This window comes from Topomyia yanbarensis, unplaced genomic scaffold (genome assembly GCF_030247195.1).
Source record: "Topomyia yanbarensis strain Yona2022 unplaced genomic scaffold, ASM3024719v1 HiC_scaffold_82, whole genome shotgun sequence".
Taxonomy (NCBI): domain Eukaryota; kingdom Metazoa; phylum Arthropoda; class Insecta; order Diptera; family Culicidae; genus Topomyia; species Topomyia yanbarensis.
Window position 1 is genome coordinate 25,144 of NW_026684069.1, and position 11,995 is coordinate 37,138.

The window sequence follows — 11,995 nt, forward strand, 5'->3', positions numbered from 1 at the left end:
TGAAACGAATAAGCTTGTGTTAGGTTAGCTTTAGCAAAGCTTCAGGTTAAACACACTCGACGTTTCATGCTTTCTTTAAGTTCCGTTTTTATCTGTTCCAACTCTTATTACTATCGTTTAAGAACGACAAAGAGTAGCATTTCGAAAGCAGATATAGGGTTGAAAAACATCAATGAAAAGCGTTGTAAATCTGTGCCATTGCCAATGCTACGCCTAGCTCTTTTCGTGTAGTTTTTTCTCCGTTTATTTATTCGAATCACCAACAAATATCTTCGAAAAACCATAACATAATCTCAAATGGAATATACGTTAAATAAAGGGCGAACACGAAAGTATTGCGACACCGAAAATGTCATGCCAATTTTCTTATAATGTTTAAAATCAAACCAAAATTTTAGTTAATCGATGGAGCCTTGAGTGTAAAATTGAACGCATTTTCGCTTGATGCCCTCCATCAAAGTCTTTACAGTGTCATCCGGTACCAGTTTCTCAGTTTTTTTCCATTTTATTAACATGTCCTTCTCGTCTTTGACTGTCTTCTTGCTCTTCCGAAGTTCCCGCTTCATAATTGCCCAGTACTGCTCCACCGGGCGCAGCTCCGGACAGTTTGGCGGATTCATGTCCTTTGGAACAAAATGGACAGAATTGGCCTCATACCACTCCAGGACACTTTTAGAATAGTGGCATGATGCCAAATCTGGCCAAAATAGCGGAGCTTCGTCGTGCTGCTGCAAGAACGGCAAAAGGCGCTTCTCGAGGCACTCAGATTTGTAGATCTCGCCATTTACTGTGCCCTTTGTCACGAAAGGCTCACTCCTCGGTCCGCAAGAGCAGATGGCCTGCCAAATGAGATATTTGGAGGCGAACTTCGATAATTTCTTCTTCTTAAATTTGTCGTCCACATAGAACTTGCTCTTGCCGGTGAAAAACTCCAACCCCGGAATTTGCTTAAAATCGGCTTTTATATACGTTTCGTCGTCCATCACACAGCAGCCATATTTTGTCAGCATCTTCTCGTAGAGCTTCCGTGCCCGAGTTTTAGCCGTCAATTGTTGCCGCTCATCGCGGTTTGGGAAGTTCTGTATCTTGTATGTAGGTAGTCCAGCTCTCTTCTTTGCATTCTGGACGTAACTCTGCGACATGCCGATCTTTTAAACCAAATCACGGTTCGAGACGTTGGGATTTGCTTTAATCATCCGCTTTACCTTTCCCTCCGTCTTTTTGTTTTCCGGTCCCGGTTTTCTTCCAGCTCCTTTGCCGTGGTCCAACGTCAACCGCTTCTGGAACCGTTTCAACACTCTGGAGATGGTTGAATGGTGAATGTTCAACATTTTTTCCAACTGCCGGTGCGACAGTTGTTCTCTCGACTCGCGTTGGTTCACCTCCATTTTCGTTGAATCGAAAAACAAGACTTCGAGTTTGACAGCATGTAAACAATACACATCAATGGGAAAGTGTGCAAAATTTGATTGATTTTTACCCAATGGTAAAAAAGTTATGCCCTGTTGAATGTGTCGCAATAATTTCGTGTTCGCCCTTTAGCTCTTGGGAAATCACTTTTTTCTCGCCACGAGATTTACATTAAAATATTTCATGTGCTTCACTCATATAGGAAGTTAATCCGTATTTCTCAATGCGAGTTTCCATCCCATCGATAGAAATACAATGTTGAGCTTTCGACATGATTTACAAATACGTCCCAGTCAATCTAATCTGATCGAAAAAGAACGGAATTCCGGATTGGCATAATATTCTCTGACAGAATTCAAATTGGAATTTAGTCTGATTTTAATCAAAATTCCGAGCAAAATGCAACAACCGACAACACTCCGGGAATAGATTGCACCTATGAAAACATGCGGAGACACGACTGTACAGCTGGAATTTGTTTCTGTTCCAGTCGGAATCTACTGACTGCGCAACTTCGAAATAGCTAGTATGCCGATTTGGATTTGCAAAATTACGATCCGACAGTCGAAAAATAAACTGACTAGGATAACTGGAGCAGAAAAAATGATTTCTTTTTCTGTCCACAAAATCACATCCAATGCGAGAGGACAGGCTCAAATCGATAAATCCAATATTCTTCATGGATTCCATTATACCGGAACAGAGAATGCTTCGTCAACTGAAAAATAAGTTATCTATAATCAAACACGACCTAAATCCGGAATCTATGGGTTTTAATATCGACAACAAAGAGGACACATTAACCTAGAAACTCTTTTTTTGCGGGCGGGGGTGGCTCCTAAAAGGCACCAAAACATATGAGCACCATATGTGCGACATTTGCGACTTTTGACGACATCAGTTCTCATTTCTTTTTTTATATCTGTCGCTAACGCTGGTTGAAGGTGGTGGGGGTTAGACTGGAAGAGGATAAAGCTCCGAGAATAGGTGTTAGTCTATTTCAAACATGCAAGACAACATGAATGTAAATATTAGCATTGTAAGCGTCAGTTGTTCAGTTTTCGGCGTAGTACTGCCGTAGTAGGTTCGATTGTAATCACTTATGTCAACAACGATGAATTTCATGTCCGCTTAGATTGACATATGTCACTAATAGGTGCTAAAATTGGGAAGTTTCGTAATTGTAACGATGATTGCAGTATGCCAAACTGATAAAGTTCGAGATTGGCTTTGGATATTGTGAACAGGGTATATGCTTACAGTGTATAGAGTATATGTTTCTTCATTTATTTCAGTCTTCATATACGTTCCAACTTCAATTTCAAACAAGGATAAAATTTGAATGTTTCCTTTCTTTACAAAAAGCCAAATTGTTGTGGTGAGAAGTATGATATGGGTATGAAGGGCAAAAGGTCACTGCCAGGTCTGAGTCGGTGCTTTCAAGCAAGCAAAAACATGATCGGAATTTTTTTCTTCATATTTATTTTCCGTCCGCTTCTGTCCGCACTGTCCGAGTGCCTATCACTGACACCAGAGAAGAAACTGAACCATAGACATCAACCCATCAATATATGGACCTTCGTGATCAAAATTGTTTTGGCCAATGAATGACTAAGTTAGCTTAAAAAATATTTTCTATTTTATAGTGTGTTGTAATATTCGGCATCTGAAATGAAACACTAGGATTGGGTTTATACTGATAATTATCATTTGGGGACCATCCATAAATGACGTAGCATTTGAGTGATTCTTAACACCCCCCTCCGCCATCGTAGCATTTCGTCACAAACCTCTGAATACCCCCCTGGTAATTACGTAGCTTGACGGTAACCCTGCCCCCCCTTGTCACAGCAATTTTTTTTTAAAATTCTATTCTATTCCCCTTTCAAAAAGCTACGTAGCATGACATAACCCCCTACCCCCTGTCGTCACACATCATCACAAAATACAAAACTCCCCCCTCCCCCATATAATGCTACCTCATTTATGAATGATCCCTTAGATGTTGATTGCTCCAAAGCAGGCAAAGAATGAGAACGATTCAATTGTCGCTCTTTTACATCATTCATTATTACCTATCTGAGGAATTGTCCTCATGACATATGCCAGACCTGTTGATCATTTATTAATACCACTTGTTTATTACAATGCTATACGTCCGGCACTACTGTTCACCCTTTCACAGTCAGGATAGTTAATTTGTACGACAAGGCACTCGCGAGAAAGGTTGACCGAATTGTCACGAGGAATTTCGATTCTTAATAACGACACGAGACTGGCTTGTGTTCTGTTCGACTTGCTTTTAATAACTGTCTGTCTTGTTCAATTGTACATTTTATTCGTGTTTAATTATTGTGTGTATGTGTGTTGATTGAGCGGATGTTGAGTGATTGTGTTTGCGTGTCGAGGTAAGTATGATACTTGTGGTAATGGTACAATAGGGTGTGTTATAGAATTTAATTTTATTTAATCGGTAAGTATTTTGTTCAGGTAAGTATCCCTTTTTTCAGGTTGCTTAGATAGAATCGCCAACACCACTGTTTATTCATAGAAGTGATCTACATATTTACGTGGATTTGCAAATGTGTCAAAAAAAAGCTTTAAACGATCGATTTTTTTGATTCAATCGTTAGATTTATTTTTAGAGAATAATCTTGCAAAGTTTTAGAGTATAGCTATTTAGCATTTCGTACCTGCAAGTTTCCTTTAATTTGAATTTTTTGCTTCTAAAACATTAAGGCTCATTTTATGAAAATCACGTTTTTCACAATTTCGTGCAAGAATATCAGAAAAACCATAAAAGCTGTGTATGTGTACAAGTAAAACACTGTTTTTAGATAATTTAATTGTTCGCTGACTGAACTGAAAAAAATGTATTCCGGGACCGAGTTTTCGTCCGACAGACGATGTCCTCCATCTAGAGGGTTCGGTGAATCAAGGTATGGGAGCAGTGATATTTTCGGTCGGCGTCTTGCAAACTCGTTCTGTCCTTGTTGTAGAACTGCTTTTGTAACGCTTCTTTCTTCTTCTTCTTCGCCATTACATTCGCCGAACGGCCGCTACCGGCCTTCAGCTCCACGCTCAGGGATGCCAGGGTCCGGTAAACTGTACTAACGGGCACGTTTTCGTCTCGAAAGTGGTCTACCGTAAACTTTTTTCTACGATGACCATGCGTTTCGTAAAACCGTACAACACACTCGCGGAGTTCTTGCTGTTTCGACGCGAAAAGAAACATGACACTCATTTCTAGGGAATCCAGAGAGCAATTCTTTTGGAGAGAAAAAAAAATTGCGCTCCTTTCTTTAATTACAGAAAGGTAAGCATTCTTATTTTTTTTGAACACCCGTTAATAAAGGGTATGTATCAACTTTCTTGGGGTTTTTCGATTGAAAATTCTCGAAACAGAGATTTTAGAACTGGAACGTTTATATTTGGTATCGCTTGCGGTGGGCAACATAACTCATGAACCAGTGCACAAAACAATTTGCAATTTGGGAATGTTGCTCCTAATTATAATAGCAGATTCACTAAGAAATTTTAATAGTGATTTTTTTTCCTAAGAAATGGCCTTATTGCATAACTATCTACTGTAAAATTAAATTTAATAATTAAAAAAAGTTACGTTAGGGTACCAGTGGTTTTAAAAAGGAGCGACAGTTTATGATTTCAAATTTATTGGTAACTAGCTAATACCCAATGCGCGTTGCTGTGACTTTCAACGAAATAGGAGGAAAATACAATTTATTCTGAAGCGCCATCTGGCGGGAAGATAATCCCCAATCAATAGCATACAATAGCCGTTTCGGAGTCCATAAATCATATACATACAAACATTGACTTAAATAATGATATAAATAGGTATAAGCCCGATAGCATATTTTTACATTTCTTATAAAAGAAAAATGTATAGGATTCACATGAAATGGCTCGACCTTTGAGCTTTGATTCAACTCATGGCTCCGCTCTTGCTTCTTGTCTTCAACTATTACGTCATCATTTTAGCTCTCGTCTCCGTGAGCCGTTAATATGCTGATTCCAGTTTATTTCATAAGTTCTTCAACTAATCTGAAATATTTGTTAATACGTGAGCTAATTTGATGTCGGCGATGTAATTGTGTTGGTCTATTTTTGTCTGCTGTTTCCCTGTAGTTTTCCCTTTTCAGTGTAGAGCAGAACCACTCGTGGGAACAAACTTAATATTACATTCCACTTAAAAAAGAAAATATTTGTAGATTTGATAAAATTTGAAAATATTTGTATTATTAGAAACTATAACTAATTTATGCTCAAACCCTGATTTACCCTGAAGATTAAGATGGATTCATTCGAAACGTTGCACTATGAAGAGTCGTGTGACCAAAAATTGAAAACTACATGAATTTCGATTTAATTCAATTGTTTACTGAGCATTTATATATAGGGAAGATTGATGACACTTGATCACTTTTTCTATTTTTCAGTCCAACTCCGTGAAATGACGAAAAAATATGCATTTCTGCCTTTCTCCTATAGAAAGGCTGTGCCTTCACTCTGAAAACCGACTTTTTAACCGAGGCCCGGAGGGCAGAGTCTCTTATATTATTCGACTCAGTTCAACGAGTTAGGCAAATGTCTGTGCGTGTGTGCGTTTGTGTGTGTGTGTGCGTGTGTATGTATGTATGTGACCAAAAATAAGCACATCGGTTACTCAGGAATTGCTGAACCGATTTTTTCAAACTTAGCCTCAAATGAAAGGTTCAACGTTCCCATAGGCTGCTACTGAATTTCATTTAATTCCGACTTCCGGTTCCAGAGTTACAGGTTGAAGAGTGGGGTAACGCATGAAATTCCCATATAAATCTGAATCAGCATGGTATCTAAAAGATACAAAACTTCATAAAATGTGTTTGAAAATGTTTGGTTTTATAGTTTCAGCTCACTGATGCCCAATAAAACCCACGTTAACCACATTGGACAACTTCGGCGGAATCGGAAACTTCGGGAAAGTTGTTATGTTCCTGAGTTTAATTCATATCTGCTTCTTAGAAATGTTTGACTTTATTTTAACAATATCAGTCTCAAATCAAAGCCAGAACATTCCTATTGAATGCTATAGAATTTCCTTTGAATCGGACTTCTGGTTCCTGTGTTACGGGATGAAGTATGCGGCCACATGCGAAATTTCCATATAAACCGGCAATCAATAAATGTACAAATGATGCAAAAATTATTAAAATGAGTTACAAATTGCTTGAAATTGTTGGCCGACACTCTTATACCATTCGACTCACAGATATCAGAGTCTTTCGATATGTATTGAACAATGTTGGAAAGTTTTATGATAAAGCCATAATATTCGAAAGAGAAAGTAGCACTCATTTGCGTTATGCACTTTTTACATATTTATCGGAAAATAGCAAAGTAAACTCAGATGCCAAATTTCATATCATTTGAACAATTTTAGGCCTCCGCCCATTTTGCTTGAAGTTTTTGACATTCATGGGAAAATACAGTGTGTCCCACATTTATACGTTCACCCTAATTTCTCAGAATAACTTTTTTTCTATTCAAACAAACTGCACCAAATTTTTAGCGTATCTTTTGAAGCTTAATCAACGATGTTTCTCGAAATTTAGAAGCCCTGGTGCGTTTTGTTCGTTTTTTATGGTAGTTTAAGTGAAAAAAGTGATGTCCTATATTTATAAGTTCACCTTACCTTTCTGCCTTTCTCATATAGAAAGGTTATGCAATTAATCTGGTCATCGTCAACCTAATCCCGGTCTATCCCCCCATCACACACACAACTTCCCTCATCACTCACACCCCTCTCCACCTCGAAGAAAATTTCCTAGTTCCTCCTCAATAAACTTCCCTAGTAGGTTTGTAAAACCAGTGAAAAATTTGGTTTGAAATGATTTTGAGTTTGAAAACTATTTTGAAATTGAAACTAATTTAAAATTTGTTAATAAGTTGAAACTTTTTCGCGGGGACGGGACATCCTCCTGGATCTGCTGCTGGGTTCAAGTGTTTCAGCTACGACACATAGCTTCTCAAGTTCGTGGCAGTCGATCCATTGTATGTATGTGTAAATCATACTGATTATGTAATGGACATTTCCACCATTATATTGAACATAACCAGCAATGGAATCGTACACGAAAAAACCAGTCATAAATTCATGAACAAAAAGGCCACGATTTCGTGAACTGCACATTTCACGAAAACCATGACCAAGTTCCAGAAATTATGAATAATAAATCTCGAATTCATGAAACTGTTTGTGTTTTCAAAAAACTAGTTCGCCCCGAATATATACATGGCGTTACATTTGAGTGTTCGGATAGGGTACTGTTGTTGTTCCCTGTTTAGCTTTTGCTGTGATTCTAGTTCATGATTTGGGAATACACAGCCGACAGTCAAAGGATGTTCATGATTTCAAGAGCTTATTCGCGAGTCTTGTGATTTCTCATCACGTTATTGTGTCATCTTATTCATGAGTTTACTGTCGCATTTTGCTGTCAGACTAGCGGGATTAAAATTTATGATTACAGGATCTCAGTCGCGATTTTTGTAATTTCCATTCACGTTATCGTGATATTTTAGTTATGAGTAGAGTGATTTATGTTCATGATTTCCGGAACTAAGTCGCGATTTTTGTAACTGCACACTGATTTTTGTGCATGGAATAAAAATGATTCCACGATAAGTTCTCCAAATTTTGTGAAAGAGTTCACGGGAAAATTTCATTATCATGTTGCATGAAATTGTAAATGGTTAGCGATATCTTCTAAATATCACCAGCATGCAAAATAGATTGCAAATCATGTACTAGTCATCATGAACCAGTTTACGAATACATGTGTAATATTTAATGATTTCGTGAACTATTTCGCAAAAAATGAACGTGAGTTGTGACTTATACTAGATAGCATGAACCAGTTCACGAATAAATGAGTTATATTTCATGATTTCGTGAACTTATTTCACGAGCATGGATATTGGATCCTGACATATATTAGGAATCATGAACCAGCTCACGAATACATGAAATTTTTTTGATGATGTTGTGCACTAATTCACGAGCACGGATATTGGATCGTACCTAATATATTAGAGTTCATGAATTAGCGCACGAGAATTAAATGGATTCATGAATGCAATTTTGAATTTCGCGAAATAGTTCACGAGAATATATCCCGAATATTTCGATTTCGTGAACTAAGGCTCCTATATATATGAAAATAATCATGAATCAACCTTTGGTTTTATGAATAATGTTCATAAAGTTGTGAACTAGTTCGCGTACTGAAAATCGCATTAGAAATGACTTGGCGGAAACCGCGACTGAAGTTTACAAAACAAAAACAAATAGTTCCACTAAAATAAGCGTTAAGCGGGCGTTACTGAAGGGAAATTGAACATAATTATAAAACACATGATTTTTGTTCACGATCCTGTTTTCATAACGTAAAAACGTGATTGTTCCAGAATTCATTGCACTTTATTCACGATTTTGGGAACAATTTTTTCCCGTGTAGTTTAAATGAATGAGAAAAACAGGTTTTTTATATCGTTTAATTTGTCATTTTAATCATTTTATTCTGTTTTTTGCCTTTCTCATATAGAAAGGTTATGCAATCACTCTGAAAAACGTCAACCTAATCCCGGCCCGGAGGGCCGAGTGTCATATCCCATTCGACTCAGTTCGTCGAGATCGGAAAAAGTCTGTATGTGTGTATGTGTGTATATGTGTGTGTGTATGTATGTGCGTATGTGTCAAATAATGTCACTCATTTTTCTCAGAGATGGCTGGACCGATTTGCCCAAACTTAATCTCAAATGAAAGGTGCAACCTTCCCATCGGCTGCTATTGAATTTTGGATCGATCGGAATTCTGGTTCCGGAATTACGGGTTTCAGAGTGCGGCCACACTATAGGAAAAATTAAAAATAGAATTTTTATTTTTGATGCTAAATGTGTTCAAGGTGCATGAAACGTCGAGATTTGATGCAAACTCGAAAAAAAATTTGACGACGAGTCACTTTTTTGGATTTTGGCACATTTTTGCCTTTCTCATATAGAAAGGTTATGCAATCACTTTGAAAAACGTCAACCTAATCCCGGCCTAATTTTTTTTTCGACTCGCATAAGGTTTCTGGATTTTAACAGGGGCGTAGTTGATGGTTTACGGAGAGGGATTACACCCCCCCCCTCTACTGTTCACTCCCCTCCTTTAAAAATCTCCTTAAATCACCCCTCAGACCACCACCCCATCCAGCCCTTAAATTAACCCTGCATGCCCATATACCCAATAACGTTTTTAAACACTATAACATTGGGGTTAGACGAGATATCCTCACAACAAATAAAACTAATTACTGTGACTAGTACCTTTTGTTTGAGCATTTACAGCTACCAGATTCACCCGTACAACTGAAGTTACTGCAATTGTTCTGATCGAATTTCTGTGGAGCAGTACTTCTAGAGACATTTATATTTTGATATATCTTCGTTGCCTTAAAAATATGTTTGAAAACTAATAATTTTTACCAATTTAAACTGTATTGGACTACCTTTACCACCCATTTGAACTATTGAAAATTTTGCATGAGATGTGTGCTGAGGATCGGAAGGTAGAAATTGTGCAGGTTCTAGCACTGCTAGAGATGCACCTATCTTGATGAAAACAGGTTCTTCGTGTATCTTTACTCCAGCACTTTTGAGGGAAAACGGTTTTGGAACCCTATAAGTGCTAGAAAAAAGTTGAGCATCAAATAGTTAATAAGAGTTGTTTGTTTTATTAATTTTATTAACTTAATTCATTTTTTGTTTTATTCTTATTATTAATATTATTCATTTCTTTCATATTATTCAATACATTTATTTTATTCAACAATTATTAAAATTGTGTTTCTTGGTTGCATTATCCACTACAACTTGAGGGTCAATCGGTCTGCCGTCTCTCGTATCCTCGTCCATATCCTCATCGCTACGACGTCGCTAAAAAAAATTTGCGGCCCTGGCCAAAATCGATTTAATCGTCTTCCCTATATAAGGTAATTTTGACTTTAACGTTTCATATTCATATTCACTCTTAACAACTGTTCCTGTATTCGGAATAGAATTGTTGGGTAACTATTTGCTCAAGACCGAAACTCGTCGCACTTTAATAGAGAAATTTTTCTACTATAGAGTAGACAAAGCGATATACTGGTAGATCCACTTGTAACAATTCATGTTGTTACATGTAAAAAAAAAATTAAAATCGGTCTTGAAACCAATCGATATTTGCGCATGCAATTTTATTATCCAAGCCCACTGTCCGTCATGTAAATAATGTTTGTAAAAAACCCTATCGCTGAGTAGCAAAACTATAATTAGTCCAACAGACCTTAACCGTCTATAAACATATATAAATTTAGGCGTATACCAACCCACTCACTCCAACTGATACAAGATTAATTAAAAACGGATACACCTTCCTAGCCAATCAAAATTCAGTATCCTAATTAGAATAAAACAATAGCTTGAACCGGAAACAATTTTGTAGCCAATCAGATCGTACATCAAACAATCCTGTACTGGGCTGAAGGCGCAGTACAGTTTGAGATTCCATTTCTCGATCAATTTGGTGGAGACCGTACTTGAGTGAAGGTGTTATTTCGAGGAATTCGAGAGGTTTATAGAAGCGCGAGTAGTAACTTTAAAACAAGCTGTGAGTTAATTAATTTTTAAATAGATCAAAGAAATTCTCTAATCGGTTTTTCAAATAGTGCTTAGAGTTTTGATGCGCGTTCGTGACTTGGATTGTGATAGTTTTGAACTAGAATTGGTCTGAATTAAGGTAAGCTTTATTACTTTATTACTTAGACTAAGAATACACGTTGAACAGGTCCGTTAACCCATTCAACGTGGGTGTTTGGTCTGGGGACCAGTGACACACGGGCGTAGCTGGAAGGCAAGCAGCTGGTTCTCCGCCAAATTTCATCCGGGAACGCAACCATCCCGTCGATATTCGTCCGGGAAAACACGAATCCCGCCTACCGGCCATCGCTACATCGGCCGAGCTGTGCGGCCTTCCAATCCTTCCCGCCCTCCGTGGTCCATGCGGTCACAGTCACACCGCTAGAATCGTTCCGGATCGCCATCCTTCAAACCGTCGCATCCGTCGTTGGAACACCGTCGTGGCTGGCCAGCGATACCAAGTAAGACCGTTCATTTTGTACTCACTAATCTGAGCTCTGGGGGGAAGAAACCAACCACTGTAAATAATGTTAAAAGCCAGTGTAAATATAAAAGGCTAGATTAGATGTGATAATTTTGTGATCTTTAGTTTAGTTTTAATTTTGGTTCAGAATTACGGATCTCTCTACAATTTTGATTTTTTGGTATTATTATTATTTGGGAAACGTTTTAGAGAACTAGTTCGGTGTAGGACAAAATCGGGGGACGACCTCGTTAAAACATCTGGAATTGTGCGTTGTAATGCTTGAGCGACGGTGCGTCCCCATTGAACAGATCGTTTGCTTCGCGTTTTTCGAGCAGTTGGCTCGCTGATTCAAGACTCGAACCTGTTTCCGATTTCGAAGCTTTTGGGTGGTTGGGA

The 11,995-nt window shown here is 37.9% G+C and overlaps 1 long non-coding RNA gene across 1 annotated transcript; it reads left to right on the forward strand.

Moving 5' to 3' along the window:
* Window positions 1–10,708: 10,708 nt before the first annotated feature.
* On the forward strand, window positions 10,709–11,593 carry LOC131696169 (uncharacterized). Its single transcript, XR_009306732.1, has 3 exons — window positions 10,709–11,104; window positions 11,163–11,233; window positions 11,282–11,593. It is a non-coding gene; the product is annotated as an uncharacterized LOC131696169 (long non-coding RNA).
* The last annotated feature ends 402 nt before the right edge of the window (window positions 11,594–11,995 follow it).